Below are 24,017 nucleotides of genomic sequence, written 5' to 3' on the forward strand. Positions count from 1 at the left end.
TGTGTAAATTATAGGTCCATAAAATTCACCGTCCAGCTATGTATACTGTTAAAATGCCGCCATATTCCCAGACTCCCGTTGCGGCTGCAGTTTCACGCCTCCGGAAACAGAGCAGATTTCCTGAACCCAGCGCTGGTATCGACCTCATGGGTTGCTTGTTGTACGTGTCCCGTCACACGGATGAAATTTGATACTTCCAGCGCCGCACACTTTTGAGAAAAAGCTAGCTTTGTCTACGGCTCAAAATGAACTAGATAGCAACCTTTTGAGTCAGCAATAGGGGTGCTAGAAAGAGGCCAAGTCTCGATGATGAGGCAGTTTGTACTGAAAGTGCTTTCTCACACACACTTTCGAGACTTTTTTCGTTGTTCATGGGCGAAGAATTGTTGAAATATGGCTAGCCTGTTATTTTTACGGCGTTAATGATATAGCGCACTTCTGAATTGAATTTAGACTTAGTAAGCAGAAACCAGGTACAGACACTGTCGTTCCTTCTTCACCCAAGAAAGAGAAAGGGCAGTGTCTGTATCTGCTCAATATCTCCTCTACTGAACGTAAAAAAATCTGAAACGCCAAAGCCTGTTTCGTGATATCTTCAATGCATCTGTTCAGTAAAGTTATCAGAAATGCATTAAAGTTTTAATGTCCCGATTTGGACTGATTTAAACTAAAAACAACACGATTACCTCCGCATTATGCGAGATAATTTACGAGTGGGGAGTTGGCCTTGTTGGTTGACGATCATGGTGGAAACAGCGCCTGTGTTGTGTTCTTGCTCCGTCCTGTATTAGCGCTGCTTCACCATGATATTTACGACTATCCGAAAATCCTCAAGACAGTACCAAAATTTTGTCAGCGCCGCCGGATTTTATATAGCAGTAATTGAGGGGAAAGGGAATTAGATATGGTTTGGTTTATAAGGTTAAACGCCCGAAATCAACTCAGGCTATGAGAGACACCGTAGTGGAGGGCTTTGAAAATTTCGACCACCTGGGGTTCTTTAAGGTACACTGAGATCGCACAGCACATGGACGCCTCTCCGTTTCGCCTTCATCTAAACGCAGCGGCCGGCGGCCGCGGCAAGTTAGAGTTGTGCAAAATGTCAAAGGAAGGCCTCGAGCTAGCTCGAAGACTGAGAGAAAGCAAACAATTTTTCATCTAGTAAAGGTCTGCCATTTTTCTAAGCTGTTAAAAAAAAATATGACATGGCTCAGGCAGGTGGTAGTCGGCAGGCGACATGGCCCCGTACTGACTGGTCGTCGAGTTGCATGACGTCACGAGACTACATGATAAGAACGAGTTGGTGACAGCTGCCAACTCAGGCTTTACCTTTGAGACGGCAGGTTGAGGGAATCAGACCCAATACTTATCGATCTAGAATCAGACATGCTACCTTTAGGCGACGCAAGCACGTTCGTGCGGTTTGCTTAAAGTGGCGGCATGCGTATATGTTATGGTTGGTTATCTCTATGTGCAGCGGTCTTGCACCTAATGTGGTAGCTTACGAGTGCATGATAATGAGGACATGTCGCTAGAGTGTTAAGAAGCACGCTTCTAGTGTTTGAGATTTCCTCACGCGTTCCATAGAGAAGATATAGCTGCCATTAGGAGCTACATGGGAGCGACGCAGCGACATGTGCTAACCTATGTAACAGGTGCATACTTTCGACATTCGTTAGCTAACACGTGAAAAATGTTTTGCCGCTGAGGAGTGCTCCGTAAATTAGAGGCATTTAGTATATCGTACACGTACACCGGTTTCTCGGACTCCTGTCGCGCACGCGCATTGACAGGATAGGGGAATCGTGTGGCGTGCGCAGTACATACATACACACAGAGCGATCCCCCCCCCCCCCCTCCCCCTTTGAAGAAAAAAAAAAAGGAGCAGTTGAAAAGAGACGTTTCTCCAGGAAACAACTGGTCAAAGGTCTGAAGAAAAAGTTATTGATCACGCGCATTGGCTACATAAATACGGCTACATAAATAGATAGTGGCGGGTGGCGAACGCAAGTGAAGTTTGTTAAAAATGAAGAGCCATAATAAAAGGAAAGACGTTTCTGCGGCAGCTTAATTCTCTTTTTTGACTCATCCCCGGCTTTATTATTCATTACAGCAGCCATAATGGCGGCGATATGAGCAAAACGGGACGCGTGCGCACCAATACATAATTTGCCGGTTTGCGACGCAGATACAAGTGAACTGATTAAAGTGAGAGTAGCAAGCACGTACCCTTTCCTTATTCGTGCACAATCATTTTAGGCGATTGGTTTTTGTGAAACTGCCGATATATTTTTTTTTTTCCTGCCCGCTGACACGCCGTGAACATGCCGACATGCCAGTATCGATGGTGTTTACATGAGTGCTCGATGCGGTATCACTTGCATAAATGTAGCGGCATAAATTGAAAACAAACGCGCTTACGTCAGAGCAGAAATATATTCTATTCTTTCGAGTGTATAAATATATATACGGTGGTCAGAGCTGAGAAGCAGCATATTGTCAATAAAGGGGTGCTATACTGCTGGTTACAACTGTCCTGATTCGGGTGTACCAGGAAATTTTTTGACAGGTGGATGGGCACGCGGTGGCACATCGACGTGAGTAAAGATTATTGAAGTTACAAAATCCTTTTTGAATGATACTTTGAAGCAAACTCCTTTGCCGAGACACACGCAGAGACACATAAGAAGATAGAAGGTTAACGGTTAACTAGAACTGTGTTCTAGTCGGCTTACCCGGACACGAGGGAAAGGAAAAAGGGTGTGAATGAAACAGAGAGAGAGAGAGAGCGGACTCCGGTGACGCAAGCAGCAAGGACGTCAGGCGAAGGCACATTAGAGCCGAAAGGTCAGTGCAATCAAAAAGCTTAGAACCTGCCAGTGATCCCAGCTTTGTCCTTGGAAGGCTTCACATATCGCGACCGGCGTGAAAAATTAACCACTTCGTGTACTGCTGACGCGTGAATGAAAGTACAGACACGGAAGTTATTTTTGCCTTCGGTTTATAGCCAACCAAGACGTGATTAACTTTTGTTTTAGAACGCACACTTTTAATTTTATTTTCTTATTACCCACTGCTCTTTTATTTTTTTCGTTATCGAACGAGTCGCGTAGACTTCGAAAAACTTTTAAGCACGCGCCTTTTACTTTTATCGTTGTTCTAGAAGTACGGCTCGAAGAGAAACGGCTCCGCCATTAATTATCGCTTCCTGGTCGCCCGGACAGGACTCATTATCTGGGCGTTACGAAATGCTGATCGCGCAAAGCGGGCGGAGAGAAACGATGCATGTGATAGTGAATTACGGCCGAAAAACAATACCGCTATAAAGACAAAACGACCGAGCAATTCCGGGCTTCTAAAGAAAGGGCGGCCTGGCAGGGAGGTGTGGTAGATGGCTGCGTGCACCAAGGCCATGGAAAAAAAAAAGAAACAAACAAACAAGAACAAACACAAACAAGAACAAACTGGCTTGGCTGGGAGGAGCGACCGACGCTCGAGGCATCGAGATGGTGTCCAAAAGTGCAGTGGTGATCGAGAGGTTCACGGGTTATCTAGAGCGATTTAAATGCGCGTTGCATAAGTAACGTAAACGGAGCCGTTGAATGATTTGACTAGAGAATGGGTGCAATCATTTGGTTCAGCGCAGTTATGCGATGGTGTCACACGATTAAGGGTCATTTTGGGGATGTAAAGTTCAGGTTAACGGAAGTAACACAGTAAAGGTCAGTGACTGAGCGCTGCTTTATTTTAGCTGATCATTTACGATCATGCACCGATGCAAAGCACATATATGATGCATTATTATGAAAAGAGCCCAAGGTGTTGTTTAATTCTTGCTGCTGGTGTAATTTCGGCGCGGTTGTAAGATGCATAAAATATGCCCAGCCGATCATAGAGGACGCTGCGAACAGTGTTCTGTTACTACGAGGGGTGTCCTATACTTAATATCCTCATCGTTTTTAATCACAGTTTACTCAAAATGTAGGAAATTCTTAGATATTATAGCCACATATCTTCGAAAGCAAAATTAACTTTCAATGCGATACAAGATAACATATGCTGCGTTGCGCCGATCCCGGCCTCGGCGGCAGCTTTTCGATGGAGGCGAAAAGCAAGGCGCCCGTGTGCTGTGCGATGTCAGTGCATGTTAAAGAACCCCAGGTGGTCGAAATTTCCGGAGTCCACCACTAAGGCGTCTCTCATAGCCTGAGTTGTTTTGGAACGTTAAACCCCACAAACAAAACCAAACTAGTTAAAAAGGGGTATACATGCCCTCTCTGCACCAGCTTTAAACCCTATAGCGCTAACATTCTCGTTTGGCGGTAAAAACGGCGTCGGCGTGACTGCAAAATCGAGATTGGTCGAGGAGTCTTGTCATGACGTAACACATAGGAATGTCGCTGAAAAAAACAAAGAGAAAATGGCGGCCAACTGGTAAGATTGAACTTGTTCTGCTTCGGTCGCACATCAGACATGTTACGACAGACGCCACCGGGGCTTTTCTTTTCTAATATCGAAGCAAACTGCGTGGGTGTTACAGCGCCAAGGTAAGGCGCCACGCCATCGAAACACGGTGCTTCGAATTGGTTAAAAAGAATTGTCATGGCAATGAGCTCGTCGACGTTTTCAGTAGAGTGTGGCATGCGGGCCGAGTGATTGTAGGGATCATTTATCGCTTTCGCGTAATATTCTTACGGTGACCTTGCGTCTCTTAAGAAATTTTTTTCTTACGCCTCATGGCGCGAATGACGCTACGGTCATTGCGAATTCTGAATCCAAGAAACTGCAAAGGTGAAAATCATACGGTGGCAAGTCGGGACTGTAAGCTGGATAAGGTAGTAGAGTTCAGACAAATTTGGTAGCCGCTTTTGTGCTGTCCAAATTGGCATCAGAGTGGGTTTTGTCACCCTTATTAGCGCAATGAGGGAAAAATGTTGGGGTTTTAAGAATGGCTGCCACCTAGTTACTCTAGTGAATAACTTTGAGCATGACTTTGCCTTTCTTAGCAAGGTTGTACACGGTTTGACGGTTTGAACCAGGGGACGCTCGAGCTTCACCTTAAAAGGGAACCCAATAGCGTCTTTTCGTGCTTTTTATTTCGAGAGTTTCCTTTTATTGCTTGAGCTGAATTTTGGGAAAAGGAAGGTGAAGTATCTGTCTTACTTAACGGCAGACATCAATACTTATAATTACGGCAACGTCACTCGTCCCCAGCGAGGAGAAATCCGAAGTTACAAACCGAGCAATGGAGCTGAGGCTCCAATATGTGCTAGGCACACCTGCCTTCGCTCATAGGGGGCGCGGAGTAGTACTTTTTGGCGAGATTGCATTTGAAAGTAATACAAGAACCACTTACACGCGGCTACAGCATTTTGGAATTTCATAAATTATGAGCAAAGAGTGTATAATACTGTAAGATAAGCTGGAACTTACTGATATAAGTGATCTACGCTTGTTATACATAGCGAAATGTTGCTTCTGAAAATTTTCATGGGCTCACAACGTGAGAAAGAGCTGTGGAATGCGGTCTGAAAATAAACAGCAAAACACAACAATCCTACCGAGTAAATATCTGAGACAATATTGACTAGTACTGAGCAGTTAAGCAGCATATGCAAAAATCCATTCAGGAACTATTTTCCAGTATGCATTAAATATTCTTGTATATTGAATAAATAAAAAGCTGCATTTTTATGTAGTCATAAACGCCTGGCATGTAGCCTATCGCCACACTTCCTTTATATATATATAAAGGATAAAGGATATAAAGGATATAATATATAAACCCGACTATATATATATATAGTCGGGTTTCCTTCGACGGGCTTTCGAATCCTGTCAGATTGACCGCTTGAAGTGTTGCACAAAAACTATATATATATATATAAATATATATATATAGGATGCGAGAACATTTAACGTACTTGGCCGCTTAAAAAATAATAGAGCGAAGGGTACGCTTCATTTAAAGAAACATTTTATTAGACTCGACGTTTCGATCGGAGACCGATATATATATATATATATATATATATATATATATATATATATATATATATATATATATATATATATATATATATATATATATATATATATATATATATATATATATATTCGGGTTTCCTTCGACGGGCTTTCGAATCCTGTCAGATTGACCGCTTGAAGTGTTGCACAAAAACTATATAAATATATATATATATATATATAGGATGCGAGAACATTTAACGTACTTGGCCGCTTAAAAAATAATAGAGCGAAGGGTACGCTTCATTTAAAGAAACATTTTATTAGACTCGACGTTTCGATCGGAGACCGATATATATATATATAGATATATATATATATATATATATATATATATATATATATATATATATATATATATATATATATATATATATATATATATATATATATATATATATATATATATATATATATATATATATATATAGCTTTTGTGCAACACTTCAAGCGGTCAATCTGACAGGATTCGAAAGCCGGTCGAAGGAAACCCGAAGCCCACGCTGTTCAGTCTGGGACAGCGTTTCGGTGAATGCACAGGCACATCATTCAGCTCCAGGCGCCGACCCCTTAACCTGGAGAAGCGCTTAAATAGCTTCAAAGTGGACTGCCTGCAGACGTCAACCTGCGACGTGTAGCCATAAAAAAAGGAAGCCGCTGAAAAGATCGCTCCGGCTACACAAAAAGGGCTTCACGGTCAGCTCACTTTGAAGACCAGAGACGTTTTTCTAGAATTAAGTGTAATGAAATGCGGCGTCCGAAGAACTAACCAGCTGACCCCATGATTTCTCAGCTGCCCAGTCCTCTATACCGGGGGGCAGCTGTGTGCTATATACAGTATGTACGAGTCAAAGGCAATTCACGTTCGAGAAGTAAATTGGGAGGTCTTTATATATGTTGCGACTCCAACAAAAGGTCAAAGCGCAGCGGAGACGAGCGCCTCCGAGAGGTCAAACTCGGCCGATACCGCAGCGGTGTTGGCTCGCCAAGGCGAGTCAACAATTGTCTAGCCCATTGTTCGCTGATCCTATTGTCCTCGAAGCTTCGATAGCGCCGACAACAAGGCACGATAGGATGACCTTAACAATTCGCGAGCAGACATTAGGTTTAGCTAGAGTGTCTGTTTTGCTGAGGATGACTGCATGTATGTCCACTCCCAGACCGTTTGCCATTTTCAAGCCAAGCGCTGATATCGCCATGCTGTAAGAAAAACAGATCTGCATTGCATGCCAGTTGAATATCCCTTAAAGACGCTGTTTGACAGTCACGCCCTGCTTCAGTGCTTTGATTTGTTTTACTAACTTCATCAGCAGAAAGTTAGCTGGGCGAATGAGGTTAAGAAGTTTGCAGGGGTCACGTGGATGTAGCTAGCACAGAACCGGGTTAATTGGAGAAATATGGGAGAGCCCTTTGCCCTGCAGTGGGTATAGTCAGGTTGATGATGATGATGATGGTGACTAACTTCATCGAAAGGCAGAAAACGCTTCGCATGCTCAATGTGGCATAAGCGCTCATGTGACGTTCTCGTGCGATCTAACAAGTACTTAATACTTATTGTCTCGTTCCCTTAACTACATTTGTGTAACGGTCATCCCTACCGCAGTTTTCAGAGCAAGCTGTGTTCAACACTCGCGCACGCTGGCTTTTGAAGTCAGAAGCCGGGACGGGACGGCTCAGTAGGCGCTTTTCGACGGGGGAGGAATTGTGAGGTTTTTAACACGCTGGAACAGAATTGTCGAGCAAACGGTTTGTTAGCATTAAGGTTATTTTCCATAAGGCAACCGCAAAACATCCCACTCTAAAACATACTTGTGCATTGCTTTTGCATATATATTAGCATCTGATGATCAAATCAAGGTCAAGGCTCACACCATCCTCAGGTCTGCATCAGCCGATAAGTAAAGCTTTCTCTCCGAAATATGTACAGCCTTTCTCAAAAGTGTAGAGGCCAGGGGGTCCGCTTCTGAGCCATGCAGTGGCGCTAATTTAGCATTAGTGGAGGTCCTTCCCATTGAAGAGGGTAAGGCAAAAAGTCTTCTTACTACCAAGAGATTCTGAAATGCAGGAAATGTATTACAATCCGTAAGAAGTGGCTCAGAAGCAGACCCCCCGGGCTCTACAGTTTTGACAAAGACTGTACATATATGGGACGGTGCGCTGCACACCAATATGCTTCAGCTGTGAATAGAGGGAGGGTGGTGATGGCTGTTGGAGAGGCACGGCTCATCCAAAGCCGGCTGGCAAGCTCGTGCACTTAAGTTTCGAAGCTGATAGTGAAAGCTAATGCGCTATCTATACACACGCTTCTCACCAGGAGGATTCCAATTCGCTGCGCTTTTTTTTTTCTTTTACCCGAGCTGGGTATGAACAAGCCACTATATTCTTTTTTTGCGCTTGTACGTGCGAAGCAGTGCTTTAGCACTAAAGCTATCTGGGACTTTACTTGGTTAGACCGATACTCTCGAAAGCGCTGTTTGAATTACCCACGTCAAGATGCGCGAACTGTGACGTCATGATCTGGGGGGCCAATCAGGAGTCAGGCGCACGCAATATCGTCGCTCCACTCTGAAGACTACGAGAGTGACCTTGCACTAAACGAAGTCAAGGTGAAGAAACAGGGATGACGATGGCGATAGAGACTACATTTAGCAGGCACAGGCGGACTTTGCTTGACAAATGTCGTGCGGACGCTCTTGGCTCCCGGTGAGGAGACGTATTCGTAAATGTCGTCTGCACGGACGTTACAGCGCCGCACCTTCTGCGAACTTTTTGACTTTGACTGGAGACTCGAGAAAGGTTGTTGGCGACACCTGCGTCTTTGATACCGGACTGACGTCATCCTGCAGGACGACTTACAGTATTCCTCGTAGAAGTGTCAATGTGCCACCGGAGGCCGAACTGACTCGTTATTCGCCAGTCAGTCAACACAGCAACAAGAGACCTTTTGGGCATTTACACATCACACGGAAGGCAGAATGAACTGACTCGTTATTCAAGACATTCTCCGGGGCATATTCTCATGTCACTGCGGTTTTCGAGCTTCAAACAGGTAGAGAAAAATAAATAAATGAAAAGAAGGAAATTTTAAAAGAGTGAAGTCAGAAACATTCACAGTGTAGTAGACACGTTGTGTGAGCCCTAATCTCCATGTCCGACAGTTCATGTCATTCTTGCACCTGACGTCTGCACCGAAATAATGCTCACAGAGGTGTGCACCTCCGGTGGCGCCCGGCAAATGTATCGCAAAGTGGCACGAAGAAGCGAATTGTTCGGGACATTTGAAATCCCATGACCGTGTGGTAAACAGAGAAGATGAGGCAGAACAAAGGAAACAAAAAACGGAAAAGCTGCAAAAGCAAGAACTTCCAAGGGGCCACGCAGCCTGGGGAACAATGAATTATCGGCCAGATTTGCAGCGCCTTCATTATTTTTCTGTTTCAGAATATTTTTTTCGTTTTCTCTATACGCTTCGGACTGGCAAGAATATGCGCGTATTGGGGATTATTCGCAGCCCGCCTGACCTTTCGAAAGCAGAGCTTTTTAAAATGCTATTGGAATTACGGCAGCGGGTTTGGTGCACGGCGAAATTTGGAAATCTGACACGCGTCGAAGTGAGCGCACAGAGGTAGAGAAAGCGAAATAATAAAGGTGGAAACGACCAAAAAAAAAAAACAAATTTTTCCCGACCATCCACAAATCATCTTCTGGTGGGTATGTAAGCACGCGCCACGATTCTCCAAGGAGAAAAGAAAAAAAAACGGAAAAATGCCATCTCGAGGAGAAAGACGAAATGGAGGTTACGTTGTGTAAGCCTGAATCTTGACACCTGGCATAACCGATTCGCTCCGCTCTAGAGACGGCGGAATGAAAAAGTCTCGGCGAAACACGGTCGCCTTTATGAGCGAGCTCTTCCTTCAACTATTCGCTTGAATAAAGGCCATGTAAATGGAGTGCGCTGTTGTTGCGCCCTCTACTTGCTGCTGTAACAACCATTTTCCAGTCAAAGGCGAGGCTTCTGGCGCTTAGGGCCAATCTGCACGTTCTCTGAATGCTTTATGCTCAAATATAGATGTAAGTTTTTCCTGGCCTCTCCACCACTCATTTCCCTATGCAGCAGCGCGGAAATATGACACCGGCTCAAAGCGCAAGCGTTTACAGCGAGCAAAATGGGAAGGAATGGTAAATGGTGAGGGGAATTGCAAATCCCCACAATAAGCAAGAGAAATGAACGGCGATTTGCAAGTCCCCACAGTGCGAATAATAACCCATGAGCGAGTGCGCTCTGTGCATAGCTGGCGTACTCACACGGCGCTGGCCTCATTGCCGTATCCTACATATGGTAGACTACTTAGTGACCACCACAAACGATAAATTCATTCCTCAGCCTGCAAGTGCAGCTCGAGGTCGTCGGGTCGAGCGAGGTTCAAGCTATAATATGAAGAGAACATCCTTAGTAAATCAATCACGAAAGCACGTCCATTAAGTGACAGCGCAAACGAACTATCAAAACGGAAAGCTATAAAATGTGGAGTTTAATCTCTCCAAGCGGCACATAGGTTGCGAGAGATGCCGTAGAAGAGGCCTCGAGGTAAACGGAGCCCACCTGCGGTTTTTAAGCGCGCTTTTATCGCACAGCGCAAGGGTATTTTTTTACTTCTCCTCCATCAAAATGCTGCAGCTGCTGGCGTGGGGTCAGTATAGCTAAGAACTCAAGGCACTCAGCTAACGCAGCGGAAAATATAAAGAGGAAAATCACAGACATATGTAACAACTATCATCGCAGTAAAACCAAAAAGCAAATATACTATACTGCAGATATTGAGAAAACTGAAAACAAATGAATGAATGATTCCATGCTTCCGGCACTTCAGCATTTAGCTTATTATACCTTCACTTTGTGCGCGCACTTGTTTTCAGAAAATAATCATTTTTTTTTGCCTTATTTGTGTAGAAAATCTAAAAAAAAAGTGTGTGAGTGAAAGCGGACATTATAAAAGGATATGCACACAAAGTTAACGTAGATGCTAAATGCAGAACTGCCGGGAACTTGATACCTGCATGTTCAGCCTACTTACTGCCGTACAGCGAATAAACCATTGGCGAGACTAAGTAGAGGGCAAATTATAACATTATAATAGAATCTTATATTTAAACGTTATCACTGAAGCCATACCGGAAAATAAAATGCTGTTTGGATCGCAGGAGTAAAGTTAAAAAATATGTCCCTATTCAAAGTCGCCTAGGTTTTTTCTTAGGTCGAATGCTACGTTATCTATTACGAATGCTACGAATGCTATTATAGACAAGCTAAAGTTAATCTTCAAAAGAAATAATGAACCGACCATCTTAATAAAGGCGTTGTTTGCCACAAAGCGCACTGTTATCAACATTTAAGGCACTAGCCTGGTTGTATTCTTTCAGCAAGCCGTCACCGTAAATTACCCTGAGTCAGAGCACACTTATCTACAGTGCCAGCGCTTGACCGCCGAGCTCTATCGGCAAAAACAGACAACGATATCAGGGAGATAAACCACGCGCAACAGATGCGAAGCCTGGTTTCGCCTAGCGATGTGCATCCAAACGACGACTACAGGTGCGCGTCGCCGTACGAAAACATGGAAAAAGGGGAGCAAAGTTAAATGTACAGTTTGATCTTGGTTTTGAGAAGTTTAACGTGCCAAAGCGCCTCAGGCTATGAGAGACGCTACAGTGGAGGACTCCGGAAATTTCTTTAGCATGTACTAACATCGTACAGCACACGGGCGCGTTGCGGCCACCAAGGCTGGGATTAAAAGTAATTAAGAACGGAAGTGAGGGCTCATCCCTAATACGCGATGCTTTTTCTATGGCAGTGCAAATCGAGACGATTAAGCGGTCGCGCCTGCGTTTTTTAATGACCACACGAATAGGGGATATTAAAAATTCGGAAGTGCGCTTTCCCATGCATGTAACAATGTTGCCCAAGACAAGAACTCCGACCATGCGTGCAGTTGAAACAAAGGAGAAGTTATTTTATTGCCTAAGTATCTTAGGCGATTCGCACAAATCATCTGTCTACCCGTAACGTAGCACATACCACACTAACTTTGTATAGTTAAACTGCGCGATTTAAATGTATGTTAAAAGGCCCCTGCTAATCATAATTGACGTAGCTCTTCACTACGGCATTGATAATATCCGATGCCGTTTTGTTGCCTTAAGCACCGGAAACCAAAGTAAACGATTTGCGCAAACGTTAGGCGATCCACGAAGAAGAAAAAGAACGAGGAGAGATGCTACTGTTGCGTCTTTCCTTGTGCTTTCTCTTCTCCATGGATCGTATATCGTTAGCGCTCATCAGTTAACTGTGGAAAATCATTAATCAACTAGCCCGAACCGAAATTTTATCGCACCTAACAACAGCATGGCTTCCAAGCACAACAATCACGCAAAATAATTAGTCATGCTTAGTCATGTAGAGACAGGTGACGATGTGCGAGGTTAATAGCGCTCTGACAGCTTTTAGAATACTGCTACATTTCATTAATTGCTGCTTAATGAATCAAATGTCAACTAGTTAATAAGTAATGAGTATTAAGCTAAATCATTCATGTTTAAAAAGGCTAAGTAAATTATTAACCACTTCATGAATACAAGATTAAAGAGCACTGCAATAATACTCACACATTTTCACGAAATTTCTGCATATTTTGTTCGATTCGTTCAAAATATATTCCTACATGCCAAGCCTTAGCATCTCTCCTGTATCCTTCATAGTTCGTTCATTTAGAACACTGCTATCATGTCTTGGGCAACACCATTATGTGAGAAAGCGCCCTTGCGGAATTTTGGATTGGCCCTCGTCCAAGAACGAAGTTCTGTAGCTGTTTTTTTATTCGCCGTCGAGTACAATTAAGCTATGATATATTTTTTTCCCCCTCGGAATACTATTCCTTTAACTTGACCGTAACCCTCTAAATCCCGAGAAGCGAAGATACTGGCTAAATGTTGTAAACCTCCGATCTTTTGTTATTGCTGGCTAGTATACCGAATAAACGTATAAAACTAATAAATCTAAAACATGTATATTCTTCGAGAAGAAAACTTGCAGCTTAAAATAATCTGTTGAAGATTAAAAAATAAAAAATAAAGAACAGAACAGTTTACCAAAGTAAGGTCACCTTGAAGCGCGCTGAAAAGGTAAAACTGCAGATGCAGAGCCATACATAGCGAAATTCAATATTAAAACTCTGAATCCTTTCGTTCCAACAGAGCGCCAGCTGACGCAGGAGCGCTCTGTTGGATTTTTAGGTTTCTTGTCAGAACGGCCAGCATTTTTAGTGAGCCATTACATCATACTTGCCGCAATCTGCGACCGCTGGCGTTTCGACTGCGCGTGAGGAATATATTTTTGCGGACTATTTATTGTCCAGACAATGTTTTGCCAGTAGAAACAGAAAATATGCACATTAGTAGAGTCCGTAAATTATGCGCAGTATGCAGCCGTTGCATGATTACCACGCAACATATAGCTGTGTAACTGGCATATTTTCAAAGGAAACCGAAACAAGCCTCCCCAAGCCCCCCTTCTTTCTTTGTACATTGACGCAGTGCGATCTACCACATCGCAAGCCGTCCCTTGTCGAACGGAAGAACGTGACCTTTTTAAGTGAAAAAACAAACAAAAACATTCTTTGGTCTTAACCACGTCGTCGTCTGCGTTGGATGCGTGTCTGCTCGCTTCTAATATATTCCGCAGCTGGCAGGGTGCTTGGAATTCAAGACGATGAGAATCACCTGCCTGTTACGTAACCACTGTATTAGAGCGTAACGTGCCCATACCTGGCCTTTCCGCAAGTTATCCGTATCGCATCCGATTACCAACTAAAATATCTCATATTGTACACGGACATAGCACGATCTTCTGCACAGTGGCGACAGCGTTCCCACGTCCACTGTACCCTGCTCTCATGAGCAATCATGTAATGGCTTTCCAAATCCAGTGACTTTCTCTCTCCTCTTCGCTGCCTCCTTTCTTCTGCATTTACCACCCTTTTCTTTTATTCCTTCATCCCCTTTTCCCCCGTGCAATATAGCGGACCGGTTTCTTATGGCGGTTAACCTCACAACCTTTTCTACTTCTCCTTTTGCAGCTGTGTAATTAAGCCGCAGTACGTAAATAAAACAAAAGTTTAGCAACTAAACCGAGAGCATGGGATTCCGAAAGAGACCCAAGTCATGTCTCGAGGCGGAATAAGCAGAAGCTGAGCAGAAGACGCGGAATTCATCGTTTCTATCTTGAAGAGACCGAAGAAAATGTCTGCAGACATGGACAGGAAAATACTGACCACGCGTATCACTATTATTAGAAAAGGAAAGCACAAGGTTTAAGCACACTACACAGAGGCCAACAACTAAACAGAGTCAAGGAAATTCTGTAGGAGACGGGACACGTTAAAACTATAGTGACACTTGTAGCTGATAGGCCAGGGTCCAATACAGCTCCAAATTCCCCGTGTATCTTTCTTGGGGCTTGATTTTGAAAAGGCTGATTACGGGATCCATTATTATACCCATGCAATGTTGGCAGCTATTTTTTCCAACGTTGGTATTTATCACAGCCGACATGACATGTCCTTCTCTGGCTGTGTTACCATTGGGGCGCTGCCGACCACAACCTAAATGGAAAAGAATAGCTACCGGAAAACACTTTTTTTTTTTTATCAAATACGCCGCCACTACGTATTTAATATCGAACGAAAGGCTTGACACAATTCCTAAACATCAGATGCGCTGCGGAGATCAGTCAAGCACTTTGACTCATCTTGTCAGGACAACTTATGACCGGGGCTTGAGAGATTTGTCCACACAAAGACATCCTCTGTGCGACGTGTGCATCGCGATTCGAGACACTATTGAGATTTCCGGATTAGCGGCATCTCTGAATATTTCGCCAATTCGCGCCATCATGTTATGCAGGAGAGCAAGGAAGCATGCGCTCAGTGTCTTCAGCCCTCAACGTGGCCTTCATTGAAGCTGTGCTTCCTGCTTTGCATGCCAGATGGCGTGACTGCTGCGAAAAAAATAAAAAATAAAAGCTAGCAAGCTACTCTGCGGGAGCTGTCCGCCCATTTTTTCTCGGTCACTTTATTGTGGCGACGTGACCGCCAGGGCCGTTAGCACCGCGCTCTCCCGGACCTTCTCCGTGCGGTCACGACCACACGACGACGCACGTCTCGCGCGACCCTCACCCCTAGCGTCGTCGCAGGCCGTGCAATATACACTGTGCCGGCATGCGACACGAGCAACAAAGGGCAAGCCCGAGTCGTAAATGTCTGCCAGCTCAGTGGGTCACGCAAACGCCCTCCTCTCTTTTCGTACACGAGGTCTACAGCAGTCGCGTCAGGCGACGCTGGTATCGATTACGTCCGCGTGTCGCTTCTGTTGTGCCGCCGACGCGAGGCCCGTGACCTGAGTGACAAAGGTTCATTTACGGAGCTGAAGGACAGTCCACGGCGAGCTGCCACTACACGCGACCGAGTGACGTGCCAAAACGGTGTTGCTAACGACACAGCGGGGACGCCACCTGGTAAGAGATATCTCTACACCTAAAAAAGCCCATTCACACGACGGATAGAATCGCTGAAGTCCGCGAGCGGATGAGCACCGCGTGAGCCGACATCACTGGCTCCGCCTCGTCCGAGGATGGCGCAGCATTCGCAAGCCAAAAACTGGCGCGCGTGTTTCCCCTGTCAAAATATGGAGTTATCTGCTATTTTTCTAGCAGAGCTACATCTTCTAAGTGGGGCAACAATGGTATTTTCGTTTCTCTTTTTAACGTAGTGGGGGCGCTTTTGCAGTGTCAACAATAAGGCTCCCAATAGGGTGCATCGATACTCTCCCTGGCCATCGAGACACTCTAGTCAACAATGCGGAGTAGTTGGCTTTAAATGCCATCGCCTGCGTTTTCCTCTGAGGTGGGGGAGCCGCAAGGAGCGGTGCGGCTCCGGCCTCCAGTGGTTTCGGTCCGCGACGTCGACCGGCGCCTCGTCCGCTGATGAGGCGGAGCCACTGACGCCGGATGACGTAGTGCTCCGTCCGCGGACGGTTCATCCGGCCCTGTACACGTGGGCCAGCCATGCGGCAGCAGCTTCAGGAGGCCAGAATTGAGGACCCCTTCCGGATGTTGCAACTGTCTTATGGAATCAAATAAACGTTTTACGTTAACGCCTGAGAAGCTTTTTAGCACAATAGCCCTAGCCAGCACAGCCGAACGCGAGGAAAGAAAGGAGGATTGATAGTTAATTAGCAAACCAAAAGCAACAACTGATCTAGGCTGATTCGTCATGTACTGCAACGAAAGTAGTGAGGAAGAGAGGTGAAGAGGCTACATAGTGAAAGCCATGCCAAGGGACGCTGCACAGAGTAAAGGTAGAAGTAACATGCAGCATCCATCAATGTTCAGTTTGCTCATTATAATGGTATCCTTGCTTTTTTCCTATGTATTTCAATCTTCCGTGAATTTCAGTGCGTAGATCTGCCAGTTCATTCTGTACTCAGTGTTAATGCGGAGAAGGGCTCCAAGTATCAGCTGACGTTTTTATTGCGAACGCGGATAGCAGCGCGGCAAACACGAAAAAACACCACGTGCCTACTATAAACAGGTCAGTTAATAGTCGACGTCTCTGTTTTATTGTCTTTCCTCCCCATCAGCGCAGTCTCGCTGTAGACTGTGGGAGGAAAGGCCATTAGTGTAGTGACGTCATTCATGCGCTTATTTGCAGCCCTGAAGGTGCACTCCGCACTCTGTGACTGGCTCCTTGCCCTCTCCTTCTAATTCGGTAGCGTTCAAGACGCGCATCGCGGACTGTCCGAGGGAAGCTGGGTACTTAGAATGCTTGGAGCCGCGAGCTCGCTGACGCGATGCTCGCTGGAACGCTATTGACTGGTACGCTCGGTACGCTGTGCAGTGAGCTGTGCACCGGCTAAAGGCGTACGAATAGCGTCAGTGCGCTGTATGGTTAACAGCGTACCGACATTCAAAGCGAAAGTTCGCTGGTTTGGTTCCCCTTTCGATTTAGTGTTGGATTATCGCTTTTACTTCATTGTTATTGCGTGAAGCCGGCGATAAACTTGTCGGGTAAGATTCGGTGAAATTACACGAAAAAATGCGTGACATTCGAAACGAAAAAGATTCCGCACAAAAGCTGTCGAGCAAGTTTCAACTAAGTAAATGAGGACAGTGACGATGATATATATTTTTTTATTTGCAGTATAACAGGTGTTCAAGCTGGTGTAGAGATTTAGGACGACAGGTATATTTGAGTGTACCACAACATGGCACCAAAATTGCTCAAAGAAGCAAGGCTAATGAACTGCGGCGCCACTTACGTCGGTACAAAGAACTGCTCGGGTTTGCCTGATAGAGGTGTGCACGGGCCGAAATTCTAGCTGAGCCTGAGCCCAGCGCGGGTCCTATGCTAAAGCCAGGATAGCCGACCCGCCGCAGAAAGGGCCGAAGGGAGGCCCGACTGTGTGCTTAGGTTCAAGGTCCGATACGGCCCAGCTCGACCTGCTATAATTGCAGTTGGGGCCACAATGCAGAAAGAAATAGTTTCAGAATGTTGAGCTTATTCAAGATCTATATATGATAGTTCTGGTTTTTAAGACGGCAATTTATTCGAAATTTAGAGGCACATCACATAAAGAGATGTTATTGTAAGTAAATATACAAACAGAGTAAGTTATTTATTAATTAAGGCTTGATGCGCCTGCGGTACTCTTGGGTATGATTCCGGCGGCGCCAAATTTCTTTTCGCTGCTCTAACTTCTTAGACTTTCTTAGCAAGAAGAGGTACACAGCTTCTTTGCTTCTTCAAAATTGTGCTTGCTTTAACTATGTGTTGACTCTGCTATAAAGCACTGGCAGAGCGCTTCTCTTTCACCTCATGCCTTTCACGACACACTGTAAGCGCCGCCACTACATTGTTCGCGACTCAATGCAAGAGCAAATTCGAGCACCACGGATGCTTTGACACGGTGCGATGTCCCCCTTTCATTCAGCCTACATGTATACGTCGAGGCCAAGTGCAAGCCACAATCGAGAGGCGACAGTGGCTCCAGCCTCGAAACCAATAACTGAACATTTGCGCCGGTGTTGCTGAAGCGCGCGTCGAAACTCGAAAGCCCAAGAGCAGCCCTTTCTTTTCGGTCATTGGCGGCTAGCAAATATCCGTTCCCTGCGTGCATAGAGGAAAGGCTGATCGAGGACGGGAGAGAACCCGGACGCTCTCGCATGGGGACTAGGCAGGAAAACAATGCTGTGCATTTGAGAGGCGTCACGCATCATGACCATAACTCTGCTCTTGCAAGTTGCGTTTACTAGATATCAAGGTGTCCGGCCCTCCCTCCTTCCCGAGAAAAATATACGGGTACTCGGGCCTGGCCTGAACTCGAGAACGAGAGCTTCTGAGCGGCCCGAGACCTTACACTGTTCTAGTACTCGATACACGACGAAGAAAGGTGCAGAATGTTTCTGAAAACTAATCAGACCATTGATGGCGCCACCATCTGCAAACCGTAATAGGGTGAAGTGAATTGTTGGGCGAGTTGGTTGGTAAGTTGGTCAGCGCAATGCGTGCTTGTCTTCGTGTTTTTAGCGCTATTTTAAGTTAATATGGTGGTTGCGGGCAAGACCGGATTTTGACGGGATGTTTCCTGACTCGGAATCAGTCCCGCACACAGCTGGCGTCACAGTCACAATTAAGGTGGCAAATCAGCGAATTTAGAAAAGTATCTTTTGAAATGCAGTGTCGCTCGCTACTTGCGAAGAAAAAAAAAACTTAATTTTATTACAGCCATAAAAGGGCGTTGAAATCCGTGCCCAATTTTGAGGTCTCGAAAAAACTTATTTTTCGTTACGGTTCGCACGAACTGTGAAAATGTGATGCGAATTGCACGAAAGCATTCGAGCGCTTAAGTGCTGGGGCTCTGCCAGCTGCAGGAACCTAGAAAGTATTTCTCCGTAAGAATACTGCGAATCGTAAAGGTAATCGCAGAGAGGACTATGCATATGCATGCACACACACAAAAAAAGTAACTTCATCGGAGAAATTAGCTTTGGTTTTAAACACTGACATTTTGGCAATATCATTTGCAAACTTGGTTGCGAAAGCGAGGCCTGGCAGCACAGCATCATTCTAACTGCCGCTTTGGCTAACGATGCGCATGACTGGAAGGCCCAGACCAAACGATACCGCTTCCATGCGTTTCAAACAATTTGCATCGGACTGGAGATGCAAAATCAACCTCCGAAGTTAAGATCGTTACCGCTGTAAAAGATGACTATAGAAAAACAAACAAGAATATCTTTTTTTTTTTTTTTGGCAACTAACAAGACCCAAATTTAAGAACTCGCACGACGTCTAAATGGTGCACGCTGAGCAAATAAAAACGAAGTGTGCACAAAGCTAAATTTTTATTGGCATTTACTTTCTTTGAAACTTTTCTAACAGGGTGCCATTTCACTAAGAGTCTGTTTTTATTAATATTGTGAGTATTTTTCGCGAACTCATCAAAATCTCCGATTACTCACCATCACCCCTCGTTTCACGTGAACTTCATCCTCATTTGTGGATCATCATCATCAACGTTCGATGTGATCGTTCTTCGACGCCAATGTTGGCAGTGCCAATAAAGCTCGGTCGCCGAGCTTACCTCAATACATTTCCCTCCACCGGTAGGGAAAGGAAAATAAAATGAATATCTCCGTGGTTTGCAGCATTTTACGTCCCAAAGAAACTCAGGCTATGCGCGACGCCGTTCTAGAGGGCTCTAAATAATTTCGACCATTTGGCGTTCCGCAACGCGCACTGATGAAATGTCTTTTCGTTTTGGCATTCACTGTGACTCGTCCTCCGCAGACGAGATCCAACCCAGGTCTTCCGGCTCGGACTGAAGTTTTAGGATCTCAGTATACTGAATACGTCATATTAGCAGGCGTTTCTTTATTGCTCTTTAAGCGCCTTTACAACCATCCTGATCCCACGCCAAGGAAAAACGAGCTCTCTTTTGTCCGTGCCCATATTTGCAGCTGCCCGCTCTTCCGCCATGACAGGTCATTCAGGAATGTGACTCCATTTTAGACATGATGCTGATAAGATTATTGTTGTATTAACTTGTTTTACCAACCATCTGTATGGTCTCTTTCAAAACAACACAAGCGTTCAATAAAATTACGGCCTCCAAACTGCCCTGAGTAGGTAGTACAATTCACTCTTACTTTAATGTTTTATTGGCAATATTTATTCAGTACCGCACCTAAGCTGAAGATCTCCCCAAAAGCGTCACGCCTTTTGTGATAACTTCTTAGCCCAATGCAGTGCAATGTAGTCGCTGGGCATGTGAGTACAATTTGAGGCTAGAGAAAATATATGGCAGGTCCGAAAATATTATCAACAGATGGGAGCAATTTCCTCGAGTGTAAAAAACAAGGCGTACGAAATTTAATGTAAATATCGACAATTGAAGACGTGTCAAACTTCACAATGGAAAAAGTAGGCAAGAATTTGCAACCGACTGACAACCGAATTTACAAATCGATGACTCACAAGGCCGGCGCGTTCGTAGTGTCTGTCAGAGAAAGTATTGAACACTGTGCAAGAAGCAGTCGATTATTGATGTGATATGTATGGTGATCAAAAATAAGGAAACGGCGAAAGCATTGAAAGCGAACCATTGCTCAAGCATGCATGGCAGCAGTTCGAAAGGCCGCTTAAAACAAAGCAGCGCAGGATAAGGAAAGAAGGATTCTGAAAACATTATATCAAGGAAGACGCGAGAGACGTTTTCGACAGGCGGCGTTTTACAATTTGGAATAATGAATAAAGGGAGACTAGGAAGGGCCAGTTTCACAGGGATCGCCCAAGGATTCAATAAAAGATTCTTCTCTCTTCTTGTTTCTTCAGGTAAAGACAAAGATAAAAGAAAGGGTCGAGTGATAAGGGCCAGGAAGATAATGATATGGAGCGAAGCTGGGGGAATACAAAAGACAGGAAAGTCAAAAGCCTCCATAGAAGATACAGAAAAACAAGAAAAGAATGGAAACCATAAAAATGAATAGAACATATTCAATGGAAATCAATCGCGAAGCAGAGTTTCCTTCATCGGTACACCGCCGGAAAAGAATGTCTATTCCAAAAGTTTCGCTCGCCGATGACTCTAAAGTTCGTACTTTCCCTTTTTTCTTTCTATCATTGTTACTCATTATCAATTGGATTCACCATAGTACTTCTTTCATGTGCGCTACCAGCAAACGTTCCTGCTTGGGACATAATTCTAGCGCACGCATGGATTGCTTTGTTCAAAGCATGCTGTGAGCATACGTGGCCATCAGAATAAATGGGTCGGTGCGCCGCGGCCTTCGCAAGGTCTGCAGAAAAAAACGTTTTTTTTTTGTTTTTGCTTTTTAATCCATTTATGCGTTGAAGCGAAGACAGCTCGCTGTGTTTGTATCGGGGAGAGCTTTTTTGAAATCTCGCGCGGAACACACAATTCCAATGTTACGCGATCCAGCACACCGGAAAGACTTGATCGATATGACAAATGGATTTCAGCGTTCCTGAGCTCCGCTTTTGGCTATGACGTCTGCCGAGCCGGGGCTTCACTCAAGCAACAAGTAATGCCCCTACAGCTGTCCTTCTAACAACACTGCCCTTTGGCAGTTGTCACCTTCGTATCCAAGCAAAGTTCCTGGAAGCATTCACTTACGTGACTCTGCATCTGTATCAAGTATGGCTTCCGCGACCTAGCTCGAACTCAAAGCCTCAAAGCGAACAAAACACCGAAAGCGTGGCGCGTGTACAGGACGCATTACCCCTAGCGCATCATGTCCACACTAGTGCCTTCGCAAAAGTTATGTGTGCTGGGGATAAGTGCGTCTGGCCCAGCGCCCGCCCGAGGCAGAGGACTTCCAAGTGGCCATAGCCCGCGCACTTTTCTATAGAGAAAACGCCGCTAACTGGCGACATACCACGGCAAGATAACGAAGAAACTTTTCAAATATTTTTTTCTCGGAGTGGCGCTTGTCAACCTAATGATAAAAAGACATTCGTAATTTCGGTAGAGACTTCTCTAGTGATTCTACCGCATTCGAGAGTCAGTGAATGTAGACCGTTCGGCATTCAGTGCAGCTGCTCGCGCTTTAGTGTGAGCCACCTCTTCATCTAAGTGACTCCTCCTCGTGACTACCAGTAAACGGAAACTACGAAGTGAGCATTGCTCTCTGCATTTAAGTAAACGGGCTGATAGCCGAGAGCGGGGGTTCAGGTTGCGACATAGTATGACGCTTGCAATGGAAATGATGAGCCCAGTGCAAAATCCATTATGTAACTTGCCCTCTAGATGGGAAGAAACAACCACAAAATGGTGTTCGCAAAAGTAATCAATCATCTCACACTAAAAAAAAAAAAAAAAAAAAAAAGAACAGTAAAGGGCACAAAGCTTTCAACAAACTTCGTACAGGTTAGACTTGTGCTCTGGGATCATAGTAGGATTTTTCTTGATGTTGTCGCGTAGGGGGTGGGAGGAGAGAGTATGATTTCCTACGATAAGGAAAGAAGCATGCGCACCATGCGCTCCGCCTCAATAAGTAAATATATCAACAAAAGTTTCGACGCTAGCTGCACGCCCACAATAACAGACGCAACCGCACAGTTGCCAGAAACGGAGCTATAATGAAGCAAGCTCGACACTGAACATCTGGGTAAACCTACACATGTACGGGAACCGTTTGTTTTTTTTTTTTTTTTTTTTTTCAAACCGTCTATATCGTTAAGGAAAAAACGCATCGCAAAAGCTTTGCAGGGCAACCTCCAAATTTCGATGCTAGAATAATGACTGTCCGAGTCTTACAAATAGGCCGCGTTCAGATACATATTCTTAATTGCAATGGTTGAAAAGTAAACGTAACAAACTGTAAACCAGGTCCGGTGCATTTCATTGGTTTTAGCGTAATAATTATTTCGTTTGCGTTTGCAGTGGCTGGGTGTTTAGGTCAGACACTAACTAGTCTTGCAGACAACACTATATACATAAAAAAAAAACTATCCAGGAAGGCAAAGTGGGTACAGCGTTCACCTGCCGAGCTGGAGAAGGTCACGGGTTCGGTCCCGGTTGCTATGCCACGCAAACAAAAACGTGCGCTGAGATATCGGTGCATGATACGGGTCTCTCAAGCACGCAATTAATATAGAACCCCGCACTACGACCTAGCTGATATGTCACACTGATTCTCCTATAAAGAAAAAAAAAAAGCTCAGTCAATTATATAGTTTCCAATGAAGCAACGTGCACTACTACAAATGCATGCCAAGTTCCGGTGTCGCAGGCAGTTCCCAGTTATGCATAGTTCTGTCGCCAATGTCGACGTTGCATCCGCTTTAGCTTTCACAGAGCTTGCAAGCAGGGCAAAGCAAGGCATCAGTGAAAAACAATGAGACCAGAAATCACGCGACAAGCTTTCTCATCCGCTCTCTGGAGCTTCCCTGAACGCGCATAGCTTTTCCAGGTTACACTTATGCAGCTCACAACAATTCGACTTCCGGCTACGGTGTCCGGGAACACACATGCGAACAGATCGTTCTGACAGTGGGGGCAATGTTGTACGCGTTAATTTTCGTGAACCGCGCACTGGCGTTGCACGAACCACGGTCGACAGGCAGGTGGCTGAGAGAGTAATGGGAGTTCCTCTTTTGTTTTTGCTGTCTGTCTGACTCTCTCGATCTCCACGAAGAGTGCGAAACCGTTATTCACAGTCACCTGTCCTTATTCATTTGTTGTCGTAAGCGAAGCGTAGCATAATGGATTGCTGTGTAACTGTGGCACGGAGGCAGAGGAAAATCCACGTCGCACGTATAAGGTTCAGACCGAATTCGTTTCTCGATCTGTTTCGACGTGTGCTTTGGACAGCGCTTAAATCTTTCAATTACCGAGTCCTGGCGAAAAAAACTGGA

The 24,017-nt window shown here is 44.9% G+C and overlaps 1 protein-coding gene across 3 annotated transcripts in view; it reads right to left on the minus strand.

Moving 5' to 3' along the window:
- Positions 1-24,017, minus strand: part of dnc (phosphodiesterase dunce) — a 526,810-nt gene that overhangs the window by 497,612 nt on the left and 5,181 nt on the right. The gene's annotated exons all lie outside the window — the stretch shown is intronic.

The sequence above is a fragment of the Amblyomma maculatum genome, chromosome 8, assembly GCF_055883805.1.
Source record: "Amblyomma maculatum isolate TAMU_Amacu chromosome 8, ASM5588380v1, whole genome shotgun sequence".
Classification (NCBI taxonomy): Eukaryota; Metazoa; Arthropoda; class Arachnida; order Ixodida; family Ixodidae; genus Amblyomma; species Amblyomma maculatum.